This window comes from Anas acuta, chromosome 5 (genome assembly GCF_963932015.1).
Source record: "Anas acuta chromosome 5, bAnaAcu1.1, whole genome shotgun sequence".
Taxonomy (NCBI): Eukaryota; Metazoa; Chordata; class Aves; order Anseriformes; family Anatidae; genus Anas; species Anas acuta.
Window position 1 is genome coordinate 19,849,138 of NC_088983.1, and position 24,442 is coordinate 19,873,579.

The 24,442-nt window shown below is 34.4% G+C and overlaps 1 long non-coding RNA gene across 1 annotated transcript; it reads right to left on the minus strand.

The window, feature by feature from the left end:
* Window positions 1–1,191: 1,191 nt before the first annotated feature.
* LOC137857014 (uncharacterized) lies at window positions 1,192–19,964 on the minus strand. Its single transcript, XR_011096928.1, has 3 exons — window positions 19,432–19,964; window positions 17,909–18,013; window positions 1,192–3,114 (listed from the first exon to the last, which is right to left on the minus strand). It is a non-coding gene; the product is annotated as an uncharacterized lncRNA (long non-coding RNA).
* Between the last annotated feature and the right edge of the window lie 4,478 nt (window positions 19,965–24,442).

The window sequence follows — 24,442 nt, forward strand, 5'->3', positions numbered from 1 at the left end:
AAGTTGTGCCAGGGGAAGTTTAGGTTGGATATTAGGAAAAACTTTACCAAAAGGGTTATTAGGCATTGGAATGGGCTGCCCAGGGAAGTGGTTGAGTCACCATCCCTGGAGGTCTTCAAAAGACATTTAGACGTAGACCTTAGTGATATGGTTTAGTGGAGGACTGGTAAGTGTTAGGTCAGAGGTTGGACTCAATGACCTTGAAGTCTCTTCCAACCTAGACAATTCTGTGATTCTGTGATGCTGGAGTTTGGGATAAGGCCGGAGTGTGAACAATGCTCAGGATAAATGATCTCTCTGGATTCTCTAATTCTAGTTCATGCTGAGACTCTGAAGAGAGTTTTCACTTCTGTTAGGATACTTAGACTGTCAATAGGGGAATGCTAAAAAGAAGCAGAGGAAAGCAAGCAAGTGGAGGCCACAACATGCTGATTCACACTTCAAAAACTTTGTGTTGACCCTGGCAAATCCAGAAGCAGCAGTAGGGTTTTCTGTGGCTTCCCTGAAGAGAAGGGAAATAAAGTCCTCTTTTGCATCTATTGCCTGGACATGCCTCAGAGCTGGGCCTTTCCCAGGGCTGCCGAAAACCTTCTAATCCTGGTTTCCACCTGCTCCAGCACATCATACTTTGCAGCTCAGCATGACTCTATCTTTAGCCTCTCAGCAGTGGTACATTTTGGGCAGGCCAGAACAGATGTAAGTGCATCCTGCAACTAGCCACAGATGTATTATCAGCATAAGCTCTCGATATTGACAAGAACATAAAACATGATTGTTGCTTTGCCCTATTTCTGATTAATTGGTTTCTGTTAAACATGAAGGAAGACTGTTTATAGCTAAATAACAGTGATATTCTCTGCAATAAAACATCATTATACTGTGCTTGTATAATTTAGCATTTGTTTGAACAAAAGGAACTGAACCTTATAAAGAAACATGAGCAAAAAGATGACTTGGCTGAAGAAAATGCACCACACCAAACATTACTAATACTATGTCTAAATGACATATCTCTGGCAAATCTAGATGGTTAAATCAAAGAGTGGGCAGGGAGAGTTTTAATACTGATTTGGATGTAGCTTCTATTTGTATTTTATTATTTTAAAACATTTACCTGTAAAATCACAATATTTTACTTCATTAGATTTTCTTGTACAGTTTCTTCATTGTGGAGTTACAGCAAAAACACAATTTTACTCTTTTTTTTTTATTTATTTATTATTATTTTTTTAATCCCCTGAAGACTTGAAGGGGTATTGCAGTTTAGAAATGTTTTGTATGAATCCTGAAGAGCAGGTGTTTTAGACTGGAAAGACTATTTTTACTGTGACGCTACTCATGCAACTGTCTTTGCTTTCTGTGAGGATGAGGTTCCTCGTATAAGATTCTCTACTCTTTTGAAATGTTCTTCTTCTTTTGGAAGTGAGATATGTCCTTGCTCTGAACTTGGATTTGGCAGAGTATTACCATGTGCCTGGGACCTCAGCCAGAAAAGCATGAAGATGTAGGGAGGGACAAGGGAAAAAATGGACTAGCCTGAGGGAGAGGTTAGCATACTGTGGCCAAGGGTTACAGAAACTCAAAGTATAAAATCTTCACTGAAGCTCAGTTCTAGAAAAATTAAAAATTATTTAGGGGATGGTTCTTCTGAATCATAACAGTGTTCAGATGGAGATGTGCTGGGCTGAACTCCTAGTCCCCATGCATAACAGAACTCCACTGATAGTACTGGGAGTCTCATAAGGGTAAAATTGGGATTCTTATTTTTTCCACTTTTTATTCCACTTTTTTCACTCATTATTTCAACTTTTTTCTTCAGAGTTGCAGGGTGAAAACGAAAAATGAAATTAATTGAGGTGACATTTTTAGTGCACATTCTAGAGTCTGGTTTGAGATGTCTCTTTTTTTTTTCTTCTATTTTTGGAAGAAAATCCATATATATCTGTTGTGAATCTATCAGATAAAAGAAGAAAAACTTTCATGTTCTGAAACAAATTCTCACTTTTGGTGTGAACCCCATCCAAAACCAGACTGATTTTAAACAATTACTTTTTAATGAGGAGGCAGTTTTTCACAGTCTGAGGAGAGATGAGATTGAAAGAAGGTATGCACATCTGTTTACAAATCATAATTTATCAGTATGAACTATGATGCTATCTATGTTTCTTTAGGCAATTATGACAGTCAGTTATGTGTAACAAGCACAGAGTTAGGAATAAGGAAAGCACTCGTTTTGTTTTAATACTTTTTTTTTTTTCTTTAAGCAACTAACCCTTCAGCAATCATGCTTCAGTTTCTGCTTAATCTGCATTTAACTCCTATATGGTAGTAAATAATAAATCCTTTTAACTCCTTTTTCCATTTATGATAGAAAATACTTCATTTATGAAGAAAAAAAGAAATTAAATTATGAATCCTGAGTTACCAAAGAAGACATACCAGATAGATTACCTAAAATTCCTGTCTGTCTGTAAAATCTGTACATTTTAAGGTGGGTTATTCACTGTCCCAAATTAATCTTGATTTTTAAGAATAAGTGCTCAGAGCTGCACTCACTTGGAATTCAATGTGCAGCAATCACTGTGTATGAACGTAAGCCACATAATTACATATGCACTTGTCCCCTAGGCACACAGAAACTGTCATGACATTTGCGAGAATTATTTTTACTGAAATAAGCCTTGCCTTTAGAGCAACCAAGATTGTAAGCAGACATGCATTTTCTCTGCCCAGAAGAGCAACCAGAACAGGAAACTGGGGCGTGGCACCAACTCTTTGGCCTCTATGTGCAAATGTTATTGTCAAGCCCTTATGAGTAAGTTATATGCATGACTCAAACTTAATAAGCATTTTAGTTGTTGCTTGAAGCAGTGCGTTCTGTGTTGTGATACCTTTAGGGTAAATAATCCAGGGTAATCCAGAGTAAATTCTGTGTAGTGTTGCCTTATTTCCTTGCATTGTTCAACTCTATCTAAACCTCATGCTGTAAAGCTTGTCAGAATTGTCTGATTTATAATTTGCTGTAATTGCTGGTGTGACAAAGTAGCTCTTCATCCTCTGAGAGTTCAAATGTTGTCCATCTATAACAGGCAGTCATTTTTTAGATGTACAAATCTGGAATATATTTAGGAAAACATAGTTTACCAATTTGTGTAAATACGTTATGTGTAGTGGCATACTAATTCCTTCTCTTAAATTAGAGACTAGGTATTCATGGTCTGAACTTTTGGGTAGACCTGTGCGGTGTCAAGAGTTGGACTTGATGATCCTTAAGGGTCCCTTCCAACTCAGGATATTCTATGATTCTACGATTCTATGATTCTATTCATGTGAATGCTGTTGGTAAGTTTTCGTAATGTTGATGACCTTTATCAAGTCACAGGTATAGGGGTACAGTAGTACAAACATTCTTCACAGCACTCAAACTCCTTTTTCTAATGCCAAGATACGCACCTAGTAAGCCTCCTCATATGAGTATGAGACTTAAGTTAAAGCAAAAGAACTGTTTGTATGGATATTAACTTCATCATCATCATCAAAATCTCTGCTCTACCTCTAAGTATAAGGAGAAGGAGTGAGAGAGCTGGTCTTTATTAAAGAGCACTCTTCTATTAAAGAGCACTCAACTCTTCTTCTCACCTTTGTTGTCCTAACATACCTTTTCAACTTTGTATATAATCATATGCAATTTCTGCACGATTTGAAAACAGAATCAAATCTCTCCTTTCAGATGCATTCATCCATCCATCCCTTCAAAGTGATGTCACTGATTTCATTATCAACCAACACAGTAACAAAATGCACAACTTATTCTTTGATCGTATTAGTAACATCTTTTTTCAAGAAGGAAGCTGTTGATGGTCTATATAACAGAGAAACTGAAACTGGCTACCCACCAAAATCTTTCTCAGAACAAAGTTTTAAAAACTTGTGGAAAAAATAATTATGGTAATGGTATCTGTTACCTACGAATAGACAATAAAATTGGTTTCCAAACTCCCCATCAAATCAGTAAAGAGCCGTTTGCATAGTTTTGGATGAAAAAATTGGTCATAATTCTTGAGACCTCAGAAGAAAGCAGAATAGTTTTGTACATTAGCCTCTAATCTTCTGGGAATAATTTTGAAAAGAGTAAGTTTGGAAATTCGAAGCATGTTCTTTGGTGGTTGATAATTTTGTTTACTGATGGAAGAACAGCTTAAACTTTGTTGTTGTTGTTGTTTATTTTTTTAATGTAGAATCTTTTTTTTTACACCTATAAGGTTTTAAAACTGCTCATAGAAATGTTAAGGTTACCGAACAAAGAGTTTATTAAACTTTATTAATATGCTGGTCAAAACAGATGATGACTTTCAATTTGTAGCTCATATAAAATCATATTTTGAGAGCTAAATGAAAGAGAAATGTATCTGAAACTATGCATTATTTTTCATTATTTCATAAAAAATTCAGACATTCATAAGTATATACAAAATTATATATACACATATATGGTGTATCACTGTATGCATATACGTGAAATGAGAAAATAATCATAAAAGAAAACTAAGAGAAGAATGCTCAGTGTCTGAAAATTATCATTGATGTTAAAGAAACTGTATTACAACATATCAGATGAGAACCTAGTCTGTACAATTCATTAAGACAACCTTTCAGACATATTTCTGCATTCAGGAAGATGCTTACTCATGTATTCGACTTACATCAAGGTTAATGTAAAAAAAGGTGCTGAACTGGAATCGATCAGAATGTATATCCTCTGTCCAAATTTACACTTGCAGAACAACATACATGCAAAAGTTAAAATTCATTGCTTTCCCAGAAATGCTGAATTTATAATTTAAACGTTTTGTGAGTAAAAGCTGAAGTTCAGAGAGAAACAGCCTGGAGATGTTCTCATTTAGTAATGGAGTATGAAGCAGAAATCCCTCAAGTTTGCATCCACATAGCATAAGAAACACATCAATATGCAAAAAAGAAATAAAATCTCTGATGCTGTCCATGCCGAGCTTCAAAGACAACTTATACAGAAAGACTTAACTGGATATCCTGTTAGGATTCTTAAGAATTTGCCTTTAAATATTTATTTATATCCTCCATATATCTATCTACAACTTCATCTATATAGCTAGACCTACAGCTTTCTTACAGTGAACTTTGTACGAGTGTCAAAAATATGTTATAGGAAAATGTCTTTGCTTTCAGTATATTCTGTATTATATACTGGAAAGAACAAGCAATACATCACAGAAAAGATTTTATTCAAAACATATAGAGTGCAACAGAGACACAAACAGTTATATTACAATTCTCACTAGGCGCTGGGACCACATATTTCTAAATATTTCTGCTTTAAATTGAAATATTCCAGTGTGGGAGCATTCACAGAACGGACATGCACACATAAAATAATCATTAACATCTTAATCCATAAAATAAAATAGATCCATAAACCCCAGGTATTTGAAAAACTTTCTCAGTTAGTCATCAATACTCACTGCAAGAAATGATCTGACAGAAAAAAAAAAAAAAGAAGACTTTAACATTCCCCTGCCCACCCCACTTCTGCCTGAAATTTTGATTCAAATCTCTTTTATCTAACTGAAGTGACACCTACGCAGCTCAGAACTGGACTGACACACAACTTCAGTCGCTTTAACTGAGTGCAAATTCCCTGTGTTTCCATTATAGTTAATGGAGAGAGATGGACACTCTAAATTTGTAATTCAGGTTCAAGACAAATTGTTTATTATTTTCTGCCGACTACAAGAGGAATATAGATTTAGTAAATTACTAATTTAAGTGTCTCTTTTAGATACTCAAAGCAAGGCTTCTTAAATCTCAACAAAATGTTACTGGTGTATGTGAATGAGGGGATACATGCTGGCTTATACTTCACTTTTCGGTGTTGTAGCAGAATCACAAATGAACTCCGAGCACTGGTCTTTTCCAGCTTTTATGAAATGTATTTTGATACTGAAATGCCTTGGTTTTATCTGAAGCTATTTGTCATTTACATCCTCACTTGTACTTTCTAATGAACTTAGGGAGTTTATTTTTTTATTAGCAAAACCTTTGCCACTCTCCTTCAAATCTTTAAACAAGTAGCAATAGCTTACATATATTAAAAACATGTATAGCTATCCACCCTAGAAGAAAAATGATTGCTTTAACATACTAAAACAAACAAATAAGTCCTTGTTTGACATAACCACCCCAAAAACTTGCTGGAAACCGATGCATGATATGACAAGTGGTTTATTTTTCATACCCGTCTCTTTTTTTGCGATTGTATATTCAAGTTATGGTACTTGATATTAAATTGCACACAGTCTAAAACACACAGCTCCATGGGCTATAATGATCTGTCACTGCTTTGCCCAGACTGAAGTAAACATCGTACATGTGGTACTCATTTCACATAAATTTCAGTTTCTGATGGGTGGTTACTGTCACTCGTTCAAGATAACAAACACAAAATTATGGGAGAGCAATGTGGTGCAAAGTAGCCTGGAAGTTATCCACAGAGCACGTCTTTTATATCTCAAGTTGTAATCCAGCTCACAAGAATGCCTTTCATGTATGAAGAAAGAGGTTATTATCCTATCAGTATACAATCTGTTAATGACAAACATCAGGGGAGAGCAATTCATTTGCCCTGACAGCTTTGTTGAACAGGCTTAGAAACTGTTCTGAATAGACGAATACATTAAGAAAAAGATGTTATTTATGGCAGAAGACAGGAAAGGGAGCTTTCCTCTTGGAATTTAGGGAACTTCAGCCAGCCAAAACAGCAACATTTCCAAAATACATTTGCAAGATTAATGAAAAACAGACCTCTATATTTTCACCTCAGATTTAAAGGTGAAGGCCATGTCATTTGGTGACACATTTTTCAAGGAACAATATTGAAAAGCTATCAATTTTACTCATATATGTTAAGTAACCTTCTGGGTCCAAAATTGTAGGCAGATATGAGACAATATGAAATTTTATTGTTCTGACCTCTGATTTAATTTGGTTTAAATATTGTTAACCTGAATAATTCCTTTTATTCAGTTTACACTTTGTGCTGTGGCCTTATCTTGCCTTTTCAAGAAATGTTATGGAATAGGATAAGCAGGCAACCTACTCATGCCTATGTGTGGGCCTAAAGGTGTCGTCTGTTGACATAGTGAACCACCAGACTTACTGTATGCATTTGCTGTATTTTATATTATTTTTGTTCTTTACATTGTTATTGTATTTTATATTTATGTTTTATAAATATTAATACAATGTATATAGTTTAATATTGAAGGATATTTTTATTACTTAATATCCATCTCACTGATTATGGCCATTTAGTACCATCAATTCCACTTAGAACTAATAAAACAAGAAATAAAAATGAAAATATTATTGGTTAAAAGCATGTATGCTGGCCACTATTTGGTACCTTAATAAATGTATGCACAGACATGGACATATATCTTAACAATTCAGAAATTCAAAGTATCTAATTGTATGTATTTTACACAGTGGGATTTGTAATATATGATAGATTTGAAACAGGTTCTTTACAGTTTTACCACTAAAGTTCTAAAAGTGTCCAGCAAGGTATACTGTGTGCTCCTTCAATCAGTTCTTGAAAAACAAGGAGGTTCTTGTTTTAAGAGCTTACGTACTTCATAAATAATAAAACTGGAAACAGATCTAGAGGATTCTTTCCTTCCCTTCCTCTCCCTCTACCCATCAGTGCTAAATCTGTCAATAAAATCCAGGTTTCCTCACTGTCTGGTGTATTCATTACTTTCCATTTACTAAAATAGGGTAAAAAATTTACTAAAATGGGTTCTGATAGCTGCTCAGAAAATACATGTATAAAGGATGATGAACACAGAGTAAACATCAAGTTGTGTACACACTTCAAATGAATAGTACAAAAATCCCACTGTTGAATTTGACTTTACTTGGTTCCCAGTTTCATTCCTGTTTTTCCCTTCCCTAAGGCTTTGGAATGAGCCTTTGGTATTGTTCTATACCTCCCACCTGCTATTTTACAAGACTGAAATTATAACACCTGCAACAAACCTTTAGTGAAAAGGGACTTAGCAATTTTTTCACTATTATGTTGTAAAATATAGTGTTATGTGTGTTTTAAATTCATGTGACATAATATGAAAGAAATAAAGTGAGAAAACAAACAAACAAACAAAAAAGTAAGTTTCGGTTTTCCATTTGCGAAGCAAACATTACTGTCCTTAATAGAAGAGAGAATTCAGCAATCCAATTAAAGTATTATTGATCTTTTATGGTCATTACACAGTGAGCAGATAGACTATGGGCTATTTTCGTTATAATTATTTATTAACATCTCATGGTTATACTTTTTTTTTTTTTTAAAATGAACTTGCCAGCTGATTAAAAAGTGCTGAACTTTTCAGCTGTAGACCTAAAGTCCATTATTTATGTAAAAAAAGATGTGTACAAGCAGAAAATCACTTTTTTCTTTTTATATGTGGAAACTTGTTCTCTAAGGATCCAACACTTCCTCTCTACAGCCCTAACAGTGGGAGATCATGTGAGGCAATTAATTCAAAAAAAAAACAAACACACACAAACAACTGTTGTAGGTTTTTGTTAGGTATAGGTTAGCATAGCCTCTAGATAGCATAATTAAATTAATTACCATTGGATCTGGAATTCTGACTTGTCAATCAAACTATGAACTTCCCCACTCTAAATTGCATTAGTGTCCTTCAACGTCCTCAGAAGAGAAATGGAAATCCATGGTAAAGAAAGCATTATCTCTGGAGTGATAGCCAAACAGGTATGTACTAAATCACAAAGGTTGAACTAGTTGGGAAGCTCCATTTTGCAGCTGTTATTGCTGATCTGATGAGTGGGAGGAGTAGTGGATCTCCATCCAACCAGGATATAAAGGTTAATGTTTTCCTATCCCAATGGCATTTTTTGTTATCAGTCTTGTATCTTCAGGATTAACAGTTCATTAATATTAGACACATGGATGTGTTATTGTCGAAATTTCTATCAAATCTCTCACACAACCTGAAAGGAAATCCACAAGTGCATTCAAAAATTCACACTTTCCTTATGAACTGGTTGACTAAAATACAGTTACCCTCATGCAAGAGGTAAAGATCAAAGATCCCAAGGTTTGAAGACCAAAAATGCCTTGACCACAGGTACATTTTTAATTGCACATGAACCTCTGCTTAAAATAGCAGTGCTTATTCTTTAGCTCAGGTAATTAGGAAAAAGGAAAAATTTTCATATACATTAAGTATAAGAAAGTATCTACCACTACAAGCTCATTCATATTTATTTATTTATTTATTTATTTATTTATTTATTTATTTATCCTAATTTCAGCTTAACTGGCTTTTAAGTGTGCTTTGATTCATGATATTTCTGTATCATGATATTTCTGTAAGGGTGAGAATATACTGAATCCCATGATTTAAATGAAGAAATAGAAAGTAGAGAGATTTGCAAATGCATACAGTAGCAAGTTGGTGGAGTTCAGCGAGATTCTGCATTAACACAGAATCAAATGTGCTTCTGAAGGAAAACTCCCCTTTTTTTAACCAGCTCCCTGAGATTGTTATTAAGGTGTTCCACTGAACGTGATTCACTTACTGCAGCAATTCTTTTCTGATCTTACTGCCATATTAGCATTGAGGAGATCAGCATATAATATACACATATAATCACCATATAATACACACTGGTTTTGAGCTCCTGGCCTTGTATTGCAAACAAATGTTCCCTTTTAAATTGCAAGTGCTCAGCGTGACATTCTCTCAATAAAGAGATGTGCAGAAGTTGGAAAATCCATTTGGAAGGTGATGGGAGAAAGTAATTTTGTGTAAGAGAGACTAATAGTAGTGGCATTTAATTCAAGAGAGATGTATGGGATTCTACCAAAGTAGCAGAGTCATTCTGACAGCTGCCTGGCTTTTCCCATTTTGTGACTAATTCTTGTGTAGATACATTCTCTACATGCTCCAGAGAGACAAACCAATCTCTGTGACATCATTGAAAGAGAGATAAAAGTTACTGTCTCTGGCATAAAACATATATGAGGAAACTGAGACTGATAAATAATGATTAGCTCAAAGCCTCAAGCACGAAGTTGGATAAAGAAAGAGTTATCTAACATTACTATGCTTCATCTCATTTTCGGTTTGGAAATCTGTTTTCATTCTTTTAAACACAATCATAGATAAAAAAATAAATAAAAACATTGAGGACAAGAATATTCAGAATAAATGTTTTTTTCAGAGAGCTTCTCAAGATTAGCTATATGCACGCACACGTACATATGTAAAGCCTGCAGGATTAAACTGTTTTGGAATGCGCTAACAGTATGTTGCTTTTTCTCTAACGATTTTCATCTGAGAAGATCCTGAAGAGCCTTAAAAAATGTAGAATGTACAAAGCTCTGCTGAAAACCAACCAACATCAAATATGCCTGTATAAGAATGGGGAAGGGAGAAAGTTCTTCTGCCAAAGACAGAAGAACAAAAATCCTTGTTTTTGAAAGTTTAAAAATGAGTTCATTCCAGAGAATGAACACTAGATTTTATTTTCTCTCAATATTTCATCAAGGAGATGATCTCTTTGACCTCAGTAAAACTGGAGAGATCAATGTGGAGAAAAGTATCTAGAACTTACTTCATGTGTCACCAGGAAATACCAGCAGCTAAGACAAATTATAGGATTTTGTTTTCCCTTTCACTGAGTCCTGGAGATCTTATTTGGTGTTACTTGTACCATACTGAAACCTGTGATGTCTCTACAAGCTGAATAAAATTTTCCAGTGACTTAAGGACATGTCCCTTAATGTTCATGGCATTAGGTTTTTGTTCCTAATAAAAGTACTTGAAGAAAGAAAAAGAGCTACAAATACTTATTCACATGGATGTCTCTGTGACTTCACAGAATACTACAGGGGGAGTAACACTAATAGCAAAATAGATGTAACATATTTCTTATTCATAATACATACAAAACCTATTGCATGGGCTGAAATGTGTTCCACCAAATACATTTGAAAATGACATAAATATTTTTGTTTTGCATTCTTGATTTGTTTCTTATTAAATAATTTTAAACAAAGATTATGTTAGTCAAAATAATTTTCTTCATCTGTGTCATCTGCTGAACTAGTTAGAGCTATTTGAATAATTTTACTTCAGTGCTTTTTATTATTTATACAATGCCAGCAATAAACTAAATGTTCAAGACCTTCAAGATTTGTCTTTCTTTAGAAATGTTGCCTAAAATATTTAATTTATCTTTCAAGAACTTTGGATAGAGCTTATACTGAGCCAGTCCTTTTTAAACAACAAGCCATCTTTAAAAGCCCTTAATACTTGCTGGTTTGCTTTTATAGCATAGTTTCAACATAGCAAACAATATTTCTGTTTTTCTGCTGATGATTTGATTGGCTTACACTTCTGTACTAGAAGCAAATGGCACAGTCACAAGAATGTAACAAGTCTGGATTGAGAAGACTTCCAACAAGTCAAAGTAGAATTCTTAGATTCTTTTTTTTTTTAAAGTGAAAAAGACATGTTTGTAATAGAATTATAAGTATTGGAAAATATTGTGATGAAGACAGTTCACATAAAATAAAACCCTGGCAACAGTGAACTTGATGAAGAAAAACCCATGAACAAATATGAGCTGAACATGACCATGAACAAACCCATGAACAAACATGTCTGGGTTATAATATAATCTTCTTGAGCTGTACATAGCTATGAAATAGTAGATGAGATGGCAGAGCTACATTTTCCTTTCTATATACATTGTTTTGTGTTACTGTCTGAAGGGATTTTGTGAGCCAGACTCTATTGAACATGTTGCAGATAAGCATGCACTATACTCTCTAATAGAAACATTATCTTTGTTCTTACTTCCATATATAGTTTCCCCTTATAATAAAGTAAATCATTGAAACTGAAATGTATTTCTGGGCTTCAGGTTTGTTTAATGGGTTGGTTGCAGTTGGTTTTGGTTTTCATGTCCTTAAGACTGCTAGATTTAGATTTTAGAAAAGATCCATGAAGTCTCAGAAAAGTGATTTTATCATATATTTCTAGTTCAGTTCATTGTCTAGATAGCTGAGCGATATGAATAAATATCCAACAACAAACTAAACTTCCAGATTTGTCAAAGTTCAATAGAAAGTGACAGTGCATACTTTTTTTTTTTTTTAAATATATATCTGTAAGATGTTGTTATAGAAGTTATTAAAGTGGTGTTATCTGCTTTGAGGTGTCTTAAACTAAAGTTTTCCAGAGTGCCCCAGGGTATAGGGAACAGTTGCATGTTTTCCTTATGTTTTCTGATAATCCTAGCTAGATTTGGCTTAGCTTCAGAAGACTTTATTTTTCTCTTAGAAGTTCCATAACCATAAATGTTATGTCAAAGGGTTCTGTTTTGTTTTTTGAATCTTATAATTACTAGCTACAAATTCAAAACATCTTAAAACGAAGCAGACTTTGGATTTCTGATTTGTGGGTGGAGTTCTGAATTATTTTTAAGAGATGAGCACACTAAAACATATCAGCTGTTAATGTAACTGTTACTAACATTATAATTAATAAATCTGTCATATTTATTTGTATTTCTGATAATTATGTTCAATGATGATAATCTTTATTATTGTTCTTATTAACAATAGGATTTAAATGTGTCTGAAGATAATCTAGGCTAATTTATAAGACATTGTACAAATGTGAACATGGAAAGAAATCTTGCTTTTCATAATAAATCCCATAAAACCATTTCAAATAGAGTTTAAAGTTTTTATACATTTTGTGACTTGTTTACTAAGACAAATTGGTGTTTTGGCAGTGTGTAGGGAGACAGACATAGAATACTTCTCACAGCCTTGCTGCCTTGCATGCTGCCTTGCCTATGGTGCCCCGTCAGGGATACCCAACCATTTCTATGCTAGAGTAGAGGCTCTTTGTTTGATTCTAAGATCACAACACTAATGTGTCTGCTAAATATTATTAAGATGATTATATCTTTTATATATTTTTATCATTGCTTCCAGAAATAGCAACATCTTTTTCCAGTCACTATACAAATTGAAAAGCATACATAATACCCACCCTGAAGAATCTGCTATAGGTAATAACTAACTAATGTAGGTGTGGGTTTATGCTTTTTTTCTCTTTTGGTTTGGGCAATATCGTTTGACTCCAAAGTTAATAAAAATCCTAAGGATAGAAGAAAAAACAACAACAAAAAAAGACATTAAATTGCCTTGGCTTTGGCTACCGCATTGTTTTGTCTACATACGCATGCAGTCCTCCACAACTGCTCACACCCACCCTTCTACCCACCCACATACACACAAATCACAGTATTTTAAAAATAAAATAATTCCTTACTGCCTAACCACAATGGCAACCCTATCAACTCAATAGGTTCACCATGCATAAAATATATGGAATATCCCACTACCAAATCCGTTAAAATGAACAGTATTTAAAACCATGGTAAGCTTCTGGTTGTTGAGCTGTGTTCTTCATTGTGATTCTGTGCTAGTGTTAACACAATTTGAGTTCACAGAGTTCATGATAAGTCAAGATCATGAAGTACTGCAGACCTAGCAGTACTAGCAGTACTGCAGTACATGCTAATCTGCTCTGGAATGTTGCCTCGTCCCATCAGAATAGTCTGCATTTGTGCTGAAGACATAACAAAGGAAACTTCTGCTTTCAGACTAACTGAAAGTATTTTAAATACCCATCATGCTAGGGATCTCATTTATCATCACTGCATTCAGGTATCAGTTCCATAAATGCATGTTTCCATATATCATCTAGTCACCGGAGATTTTCGTCTCACCTCTGCTCAGGGAATCCAAGAAATCAACCAATCATCTCTTATTATTTATTTATTTATTTATTTATTTATTTATTTTCCTTCCTTCTGGTGGGGCTAGCTATTTCGCTTTAAAACTGGGAATCATATACTCATATGAACTAATGCCAAATCCCACAGTTGCAGTGCTTTTAAAAGCTGGAACAAGTTAAGATATATGTTTTCTTGTTTATGAAAGAAGTAAGGAATGACAGACAAAGAAGGGAATAGGATAAAGAAATTGCACTTCTGTAATTACCATGTAAGCGTGTATCTACAAACAGAGTCTTTGCAGAGACTGTGTGATGCCGGCCTTTCTCACAAAATAAAGAAAGATAACACTTTAACAATGTTTAGAGAAGCTGAAATGTTTTGCAGAACAAACTCATCCTTTGGTGCACACTCCTTAATGAAACCAGCATCTAATTTCTTTCTCTAATAACCCATTTTCAATAGTTAAGTTTGGGTGCAATCATTAACAACTTTCATTACTAATATTGACAGAGGTACAGCATAGCCTATAACACAGGTGTACACATGAGTACATTTCCATATTCACACTGTTAAAAAGTGATTGCAAAAGTGTTGCAAAGTCAAGGAGTCAAAAATAAGAAAAAGTTTTCATTCTAGCTGCTTAGGCACATCCATTATGCAGTTTTGGATTTCATGATCCCATAATGCCTTAGTCACTGCCAAGGATGGATGAGGTACTATAAGAACCAATTATTTGGTTTCTTTTTGTATTTAAATTCTTACCAATATAACTGAATTACTGTAGAATAATTATGACAAAGTTCCTTTATTTGTATTATTTTATTTTATAAGAAAATTGAGTACCTATTTTTTACTAATTGAGTGCCAGTATTTAGCTAATATTGATGAATTTATTTCACATTATCATTGAAACATTCAAGATGATCAGAGAGGATAATCACCCTCATATTACCAATGGTGAACAGCGACAGGGAGCCAAGGAATAGTATCTGCTCATTCTGGATGCTCGGGTACTGATTAGTTCCAGAGCATTTTCTGTTATTGTTCTGTTCATTTTTTTCCCCCACATAGAATAGGTGCATCTGTGCTCAACATTTCTGCAAACTCGTTACTAGACTTTTTATGCTGGCTAAACCTTCCTTCCTCCTTTTTCCAGCTCATGTGTCCATCAGGTTGGTAGCTGGCCAGCCGGACTGACCAGTCAAGACCAGCGAGGTTGCAACCAGCATGTGATGTGGAGAAGCCCACATCTTCTGCTGCAACATGAATGAAGTCAGAGCAAAAGCAAGAGCATTCTCATGCTCAGCACGAGAATGAATAAATGAATGTTTTTTATCATAATATACAAAGGGGAGGAACTGAGGGTGCAGTGGATCATTGGCTCTCTTTTCCTCCCATTTAGTTCAATTTTTCTCACAAATTCCGAGCACAACTGACGCCTTTAGAGCTGATGACTATTATGTCATAGGGCTTTGCCTTATAGGTCAGGGCTAGATGGCCATCCAAAACAGAAATTTCCCCATGTTCTTATTTTTCTATAGATCAGACACAGAGATGTGATTTCCAAGAAACCAATCTTCAGCAGGGTGGAAAGTAGCTCGTGCAACAAAATATCTACCAAGCACATGAAAGCTGTGATCTAGCAAAATAATGCAAGGCAAAGTGGTCAAAGGTGAAAGCTGTGTTGTTTAAAGAAGAGCTAAATCAAAAGTTCATTGAAAAAAAAATAGATTAAATCTTAAAACCTTAAGAATATCAGAATTATTGCTTTGGAAACCTTATTCAATAGGTCCATATTCTAAAAGACTTATTCTATTTTTAATGCCATTCGAGAGTGGGAAAAAAAAAAAAAAAAGAGAGAGAGAAAAGTAGAGAAACCAGTGTCTTAAACACAAATATTTAAAGCTACAAGGAAGTGAAAAGACTGTATTATTATTGTAAATGTCAGAAAACTTAAAGGCTAGGAAGTCTAACCAGTTCCGCATATCATTTTTAACACATCTGTTTATCATTGTCATCAGAAACTCATCCTCCCATAACTGATAGATTTAAAATTTTCTATTATAAGTCTAATTCAAAAAAAAAGAAGAAAGTTAAAACACTTTTCCTTCACAATGAAAACTGATAGGGTGAAGAAATGAAACAAAACCTGGAGTCAAATTTCTGGAGCAGAGTGCAAATGAGATGATACATTAAAAAATTACAGACTGCAGAAAAAAATAAAATAATAATAATAAAAATATATAATACACACTAGAAAATACACACTTAGGTCAAGAATGAAACTATATTCTTTGCTTTCATACAAAAATCCACAGATTAAACTGTATATTTAAAATCTGAATTAAATCTAAATAACTTTAAAAAGTAGCAAACCTAATTTTGCCTACTGTGTGAACGTATTTCCCATTATGAGATTTCCGTTCCAGTTTTGTACTGATCCCATATATAGTGAGTGAGAATCACATGACATTTCTTCTTGTACACACAGAAGAAGCTATATCTATAGGTTAGCTGTACCGTTGTAGAGTTATACTGTGAAGAGATCAAGCATTTTGTGCTTCAAGAAAGATTTTAACTTCATATCCAATTCTGCTGCATTTCAGGTTTAGTTGTTAAAGAAGGTTTTTGCACCCATAGTCTAGAAAAACAAGTACCTTAGAGCTTTCCTGGAGGCCAGATAAAACCTATATTTCATTTTGTTTAATATTTCTATGAGGTATGGAAAAGAATGTTTTGAGAATTTTGATACAGGGAATGGAAATAAAAATCTTCTTATATAATTCCATTTTAATTCTTCAAATTATTATAATTATTATTTATTCTCCTTCATTCTTTATTAATTAAATTTATTTATTTATTTTTAATAAAACTGAAATTTTTGTGAAACTTACAATTCCTTGCTGCAGTTAAGTTTTAAGAGCCCTTGTTGCTGAAAATATCAAAAGAGTTTCTTACCTAGTGTCAGCTTTTGTCTCCTTTTGTTTCCTGATGGTCATGTGCTAGGATATTTTCAGAAGTCTAGAGCAAGTCATTGTAAGACTTACTCTTAACTCACCTAGACAGGATATCTTTCTCACAAAATGCAAAACAAAAAAGTAGCCATTACTTTTTCTCACATAAAGGTGGAAATTACTATCCTCACATAAGGTGGAAAATAAATAAATCTTTTACATTTAGTATTAAGGCTTTTTAAGTTGCGATGATCTATATTACTCCTGCTGTGGAAATAGCTATACTGGTATGATGTTGGATCAGCACAGCTAAATTCCCCTTTTCAACTAAATTCCCCTTTTCAACAAATTTCAGCCTCCTGAGATTCTAATTACATTTCAAATCTTCCTGGACTAATTTACTATGAGAAATTTCCTGATCTTTTTTTTTCCCCCTCCATAGAGCAGTCCTTGTGAATTAAAAGTAACACTTAGAAGCAGCAACATTACGCCACATAAAATGAAAAGTATGATTAATATTTTATTGTTTATATTTATCAATATTTAATATTAATATTTAATATTTTGCTAACTGCAGTTTTGACCAATGCTAATAGTAGCACAAGTACAAAAAAGCAGAAAGCACACAATTTCTATGTCTAAAAATAACACACTTTCTAACTTAAAGGTAAATAGTTTTGATTATCTTTATAATGCTCTTTAAAGGGATCTTTTCTCAAAAATTGTCTGTGGCAAATACGTGCTTATCAGAGTTTGACCACAATAATATACTAGATGGTGCAAGAAAACTTTGCCGGGGAAAGAAATAAAACCTATTTTCACCGTGTTGTTTAAATTATTGTGAACTTCTAACAGCTTCTTTTCTCTGACAGACCTGATTAGCTCAGGGGAAGACACTAAGAGGGATATAAAAATGTGTGGAGGGAAGGCATCACGGAGGATCCACCCCCGCACTCTCAGAAAGAAGCTGTGTCTATCATAGGAACTCCCTTGCTGTCTGGGCAGCATATGAGTAAACACAACACCGGTCACAAAACTCGTGGGAAAGAAAACACAAAATGTTTGAAAACCTGGCACTCAACAGCATGAAACTCATTGATTCCACCAGAGGTATGTGGTACAGGGGTCAGGAAACAAGAGGCTCAAAGCTGCTCCCCACACCACTATGAAGAAGACTGTAAGAAAAAAAGAGATATATTCAAAGCAATTATTTTGATCATTCACTTCCTAGGAGTTGTCTTTTCAAGTCAGGAAAAAAAAAAAAAAAGCCATAGGAAAAACTTTGGGCTAGCTATACAATTGCATGGCAGTTGTAGCCCTTTAAAATTCATCATATAATATAATTCATCATATAATTATATAGCATTTTTACAGTGCCACAGTGTTTCACCATTTAGAAGTCCATTAATTAAGACTTCTGTCACTACTTATAAGTCTGTTAAAAGAGGCATTCACTTCAAATTTTCTAGCAAATCTTAGCAAGGAATTCATTGCTGTCTGAATTAAGACACTTGTGGCAAATTCCTGTATGTAGCAAAGAAAGGAAACATAACTGAAAGTTTGGGGTGTATATGTATAATTTTGACCAAATTTTTCAAGCAGAATATTCAGATGGAATCCACAACTGTAGTGTTTTTGTTTATCTTTTTTTTTTTTTTTCTTTCTCTTAATAAACAAAACAAAACAGTGGCTTTCTAACAGTATTTTCATATAGGATTTCAGCAATTTGTTGAGAAGGATAAACCTGGGCCTTATGCTGGAAAGATAAAATCTTTGACAACAATAATCTTTGATGTGTAACATTGAATGGCTGAAGTCAAAGCTTTAACTGAGCCAACGTTTCAAGTAAGTGTCTAAAAGCACATATTTTCTGGTTTTTACTAATGACACTTCTTATTGATACCAAAGGAATAGTGTCTACTTATGAACTTGGCCCCAGGTTTGAAAAGCAGACCTTTGCAGTGGAGTTTTATTGTATTAACTCTCCCTGTAATGTACTGATATATTAATATCAATGTAGCTGTCTAAGTTGAGATTTTACATGGTTGGATAGTAAATTATAAGTATATTTCAGCTTTTTGAATAAGCTTTCCAGCATCCAGACATTTTGTCTGAAGATGTCTGTAATGATCACACAGGTGTAAAACAAAAATGAATGCCAGAAGACACATAATTAAGTGTATAATTAGTGTAGATTTAAGTGTCTATTTTGGAAATTATATCATGACAACAAAATAACATTGTGAATTGTATTGAATGTACATTGAGAACACTTTTATGAATAACTTATTTTTCAAGTTTCGTATTTTTCAAGTTTCTCTTTTTGGATCTCCTTCTGCCTAGATCATCTGAAGTTAAGAATCCAAAATTAAGAAATGAAAAGGAAATGTTTCATTTTTGTCTGTTTCCCTTAGCATAATAAAGAATCGGGTATATTTCTTTGCAAAATTTAAGCAAATGTCTCCACAAACCATAACAATAAAATATCAGAACAACAACAAAAAAAATAGTTGATTTCAGTTCTGTTCTTAAAGAGATATTGTCTCCAAGGCAAAAGAAAATTAAAAAGCAACAGAAAGATAGTAATACTTACACGTCTGCTGTCAGCCTCAATAGACACAGTCTTAGGTAAGATTTTGCCTAAAAGAACCAAGAATGTCCTAAAATGCAGTCCAAATCCAAACAGAGGACGTTTGTCAATACATTAGCTACATTTTGTGAGAACTGTGACAATTCAACAAAAAACACAGGAGTGTGCACAAAGCCCTGAAAAGAATGAAAAAAAAAAATAAAATCATAATAATAACTAAGTAATCCATACATAAATAATACATAGCTAAACTGGCAAAAGACCCGATCTTGGTATGGTTATACCAATAAACACTGTCCTTGCCTGCTCCTGTCAGAGAGCTCAAATCTGGCAAAAAAGGTGTAATTCCGCAAAGGATAGTCTTACAGACAAAAAGTCTCTAGTATAGGCAATACTATAACAAACATACTTATAAAGCAGTGGTTGCATTAGTATATTAATTAAAAATATTTCCTATCTCCTATCCAACATCTTTCACACCACTTCTATTTAGGATACAGAACTCGTAAGGATAAAAATATTAAGACTTTACTAAAGCTAAGGGAGGCATTTGACTTTATGCCTCAAATACCTTCATGATAATGCTATGACACACAGTTACACCCACATGATCACATTGCATAAGAATGTTACTGGATTTTATCTTAATTATTTCTCAATCTCATATCGAATAGGACTTTGCACAATAGAACTGTAGAGTTTTATGCAAATGTCTTCTACCCACCCACACAAAAATTTGAATTAAAATGGGTTGAGAGCCAGACAAGCTATTTACAAAATATCAAGCTTATGAGATATATGTAGATCAAACACTTCTCTTAAACTAGACATCCAACAAAGACAACAAGAAGTGATAAAATGATTCTAATAAGCTTCCAAAACACAACCCTGCAGTTATCAAAAGTGATATTACCTGTACAGTAATTAACGTACTTAATTTATTCAAGCAGTTCAAGATTTGCAAATAGGACTAATGTCTGACTAAAAGTGGAGCCCCAGAGGCAAAATGAAATAATCAGATGCTAAGAAAAAATAATAGCTGTACATGGAAATGTTAAAAACCTCCTACAAAATACATATGACATATTCTAGTAGGAGAATATGTATGACATGGAGAGTAGAGCTCAATGTTCTTAGTGTTGTCTCCAGACAGTACTAATTTGTCTCCAATTAGTAAAAAATGTAGTGCAACTGACTGAACAGACTAGTTGTCACAGGAATATTGTCTCCACCTGTGATCTTGCCACAGAAATCTGTTCCTTGTGCTACTTTGCTCTCAAAAAAAAAAAAAAATGTAGTGACTTGTCCGCTTGTCATGTACTCAATCGTTTTTCTTTTTCTTTTAGTAGAACATCATTTGTGAGAACATGCATTAGTTTAGACACCTCCTCAACCACGTTAGATGCCACTACAGAGGAGAGGATTTGTAGCTGCTTTGGTGGAAATAATAATGAAGTAATTGAAACGGATTATAATACTGTACTTAAGCCACTTGCAACAGTCTGCAAGGCTCTGCATGAGAATTATATACTGAGAAAAGAGTAATGAACTCTTCTCAACTTTTTTTTTTTTTTTTTTTTTTTTTTTTTTTTTTTCCCCAGGCAGCTGGTTAATGCCCTAATCTTTAATAGGAAAATGTTTTCTACACCATTGTAAGAGTAGGTAATTGTTTCCTTATGAGTTTTTTCATTATATCTTTCTGATGCCTTTGCAGTTCTATGTGAGTAACCCTCAGCAATGCAGAAAAAGAAGCCACAGTTTCTGAAGGACAATGGTGGATAGTTGTATTGAGGTGATTCTTTCTCTCCCCCTCTTTCTAAGCTGTAGTTTAAAGATCAGGAAGTTGAAAGAATGTTAACAACTCAAAAGGGAAACGACTTCAAAAAAAAAAAAATGAAAGGAAAGGAAAGACAGCAATTGTACTCAGATCACCTTGTGATGTCCCAGTCCCCAGTCCTTCAGCTGCATGGAACATGGAGGGGGCAAGGAAGGACTTAGAGTCTAACTCAAGCGGCACAATGCTAAAACTCACTTCTAGGGCAAGTACCTGGTCACACCAAACAGGACATAACCACTTCTCCAGCAAACCTTGCAAAATCAACTTGGTATAGTAAGGGTTAAACGCCAGATACTGGAAAATGAAAGGCTCATAGCAAATAATTGGAAAGTTGTGAGAGATAAGTATTTAAGGAAAGAAACAAAGGCTAAATGTCTTTCCACTTCATGCTAAATGGCAGCTTATATTGCATTATTTGTCAGTGGTGCAGCAGTAAGACAGCAGTCTGAGAATGAAATATTTGAAGCTTTATCTTTGTCATTAACTAGGTGTGGGTTATGTTATAGGCAGGTCACGTCAGTTGCTGAGATTCTTCAGATGTAAATTAATACCATTTATTTATTTATTGTAGACTGTTATAAATGAGCTCTCAATCTGAATTTTGTAATATTTATAAAACAAATATTTCTAAAAGGTATAAAAGCTATAAAAAGTATAAAAGACAAGTAAACAGTGCTGGGTGTGTGGGGAGTCTACGCTCCACCAACACGCACACATGAACATCAAACATTCTAAATGTATAGAACATTGCTTTACATACTAAACCCGAGTATGCCTAAACACATTCACGATCAGAAAAGGTAACAAACAGTCCTTTAAGTTCCATGACTTAACAGTCTCCATTTTCCATTCCTTATCTTGATTACAAACTAGTCTCCATTTTCCATTCCTTTTGAACAATATGTCTGGCTTTAAGTTGTCAAGCAACTCAGTCTTCAGGCCTTATGTATCCCGTTCTTCCCAGATTGAAGAAAAGCATATCCATCTCCTTTTCAAGGCCTGGTAAGGCCTTGGTCAAAAGGCACGTCCAAGTCAGCAGGGGGCGTAACAGCAAAAGCCTTCGATGGCTGTAGCAGCAGAGGGGCCCATGGCGTAGCAGTCAGATCAGTAAATGAGTCCGCAGCTCCCTCACTGTCTGGCAAACCACACGTTTCTGACTGTGGTCCCACAGGGCTCTTTAAGTTCTCAGAGACTGCTCGCCAGGTGCCGAGCAATCCCACCGCAACCTTGTCATTTTTGTTGCAGAGTCCCACACCTTGACCTCAATTTGGTCCCATATTTCAGGATCATAAACTGTCCGATTGTTAAGAAGGAGAATAAGCCGTAAGGTTACCAGGACAGTCTTTGTTCCTAAGGACGTATGATTCCCCATAACGCACAACTGCTTACCAGCCAGGGGCAGTTGTGTGCACAGGTCCGCTTCTCTCAGCTTGAGCTTCTTTCCAGCTCCAGTGCGCCTATTTCCAGCGACTTTCAGTACGAGTTTCTCTGAGCAGTTTGCTGAGTCTGGCCGAACCTATCTTCATGAGGCAATCAAAGTGCCTGTTCCCGTCCTGGTCTCCGTTCTGCTAGCCTGTTCCTCTTCACTCCTTTTTCCTGCTTCTTTATTGATCATAACTTCATCACATCGTGTTGCCTTCCTTTTGCTTTTTTTTTTTTTCCTTCTCCTTTCATGAGGGCAGGCTCCCCTCTTATACCCTTCTCTCCACAGCAGTTCTTTTCAAAACAACTTTTCATTGGTCAAACAACTTTGAATATAACAACAGCAGCAAACACCCAGAAATTTCCATGCCTTAACGGCTGGAGAACAAGCAACCCATCTGGAGAACAAGCAACCCATCTGGAGAACAAGCAACCGGAGACTGCATGGAGTCTCCTGAATCACCCTTATTTTTTCTCTTTAAACTCTTTTATATTCCTGATGGCCTCATCGTTAAGAGTCTAATGTTGTCTCGGCCACGGGGCTTTCCAACCCCCATGGCCACATTCCCAAATCTCCCCTTTCTTTATTAATATCAACCATTTTCTCGACACGAATTACCACTCCATATATAACATAGACTATATAATCTTTATCAATGAAACATGAAACATTAAGTCATCCTGACTATTTCTTAAATTTTTCCTCTTACTGTCTGGGATACCATGGAAAGAAATAATATGTTAGAAATCTAGATGAAGTTTAGTGAGTTTTATCAGTGAGTTTGGAAATTTATTACCCTTGTCATCAAGTAAAGGCTCAGTAATATTATGTTTTGATTTCATAAAAAAAGACAGTTTTTTTAATTTAATATTTTCATTGGAAAATAGATTTGATTTTACTTTTTTATAGCCCTAGTTTTATGTCACTTGTTAAATAATTGTTTGATTGTTACCCTATACCTTCAATTGTTGCTTTCATCAAGTGGAAAAGGAACTTCTAACCTTTATTATAAAGTCTTGCTCTAAGATACTTGGTAAAGTCACTTGACATTCTTCTGCCTCAGTTTTCTTAATTTAAAACACGTTTGTTAAGGGTTATCAACCTATATTAATTACTCAAATCTCTACCTCCTTAATAGACACTGTCTTGCAAGGTTTTGTTTTTTTATAAATCATCACTTCTCATTGAAAAGATATTGTCACAACACTTCTGATCTGTTCTAGTTAATATATCACCAGCAGAGACAAACATACTTTTCCTAGATACACATAAATAACATATATGTTATTTTTCAATTTGATATGCTTACAGCTATAGGCCAAATAAATCAAAATACCCTACTCACATATACAATTTATGTTAGCAGATAGCTTTATTTTATTTTATTTTATTTTATTTTATTTTATTTTATTTTTTACATTTGTTTAAAAGACTGACAAAATATAACGCCTGAAAATCAAAGTCTTCTTATCAGATTGTGTGCTTATTTGGTTTGTTTTTGTTTCTTGATTTTGCAACTCTTGCTACTGCCATGCACAGCAGGAAATTCAGCTGAACTCAAAGACTAAGCAGTGGCTTTAGAGTACTTTAGTCAGAGCCAAGTCCTGAGTTAGACGGCAAGTCAGCTAAAATAAGGAAGGTGAAAAATCATAACAGTATAAAAATACTTCATATCTTTCCTATCATAAAGGACACTTCATTCAGTTGTTAATTCATTCAGTGATTTATGTATTTTTTATTATTTTTAAATAAAG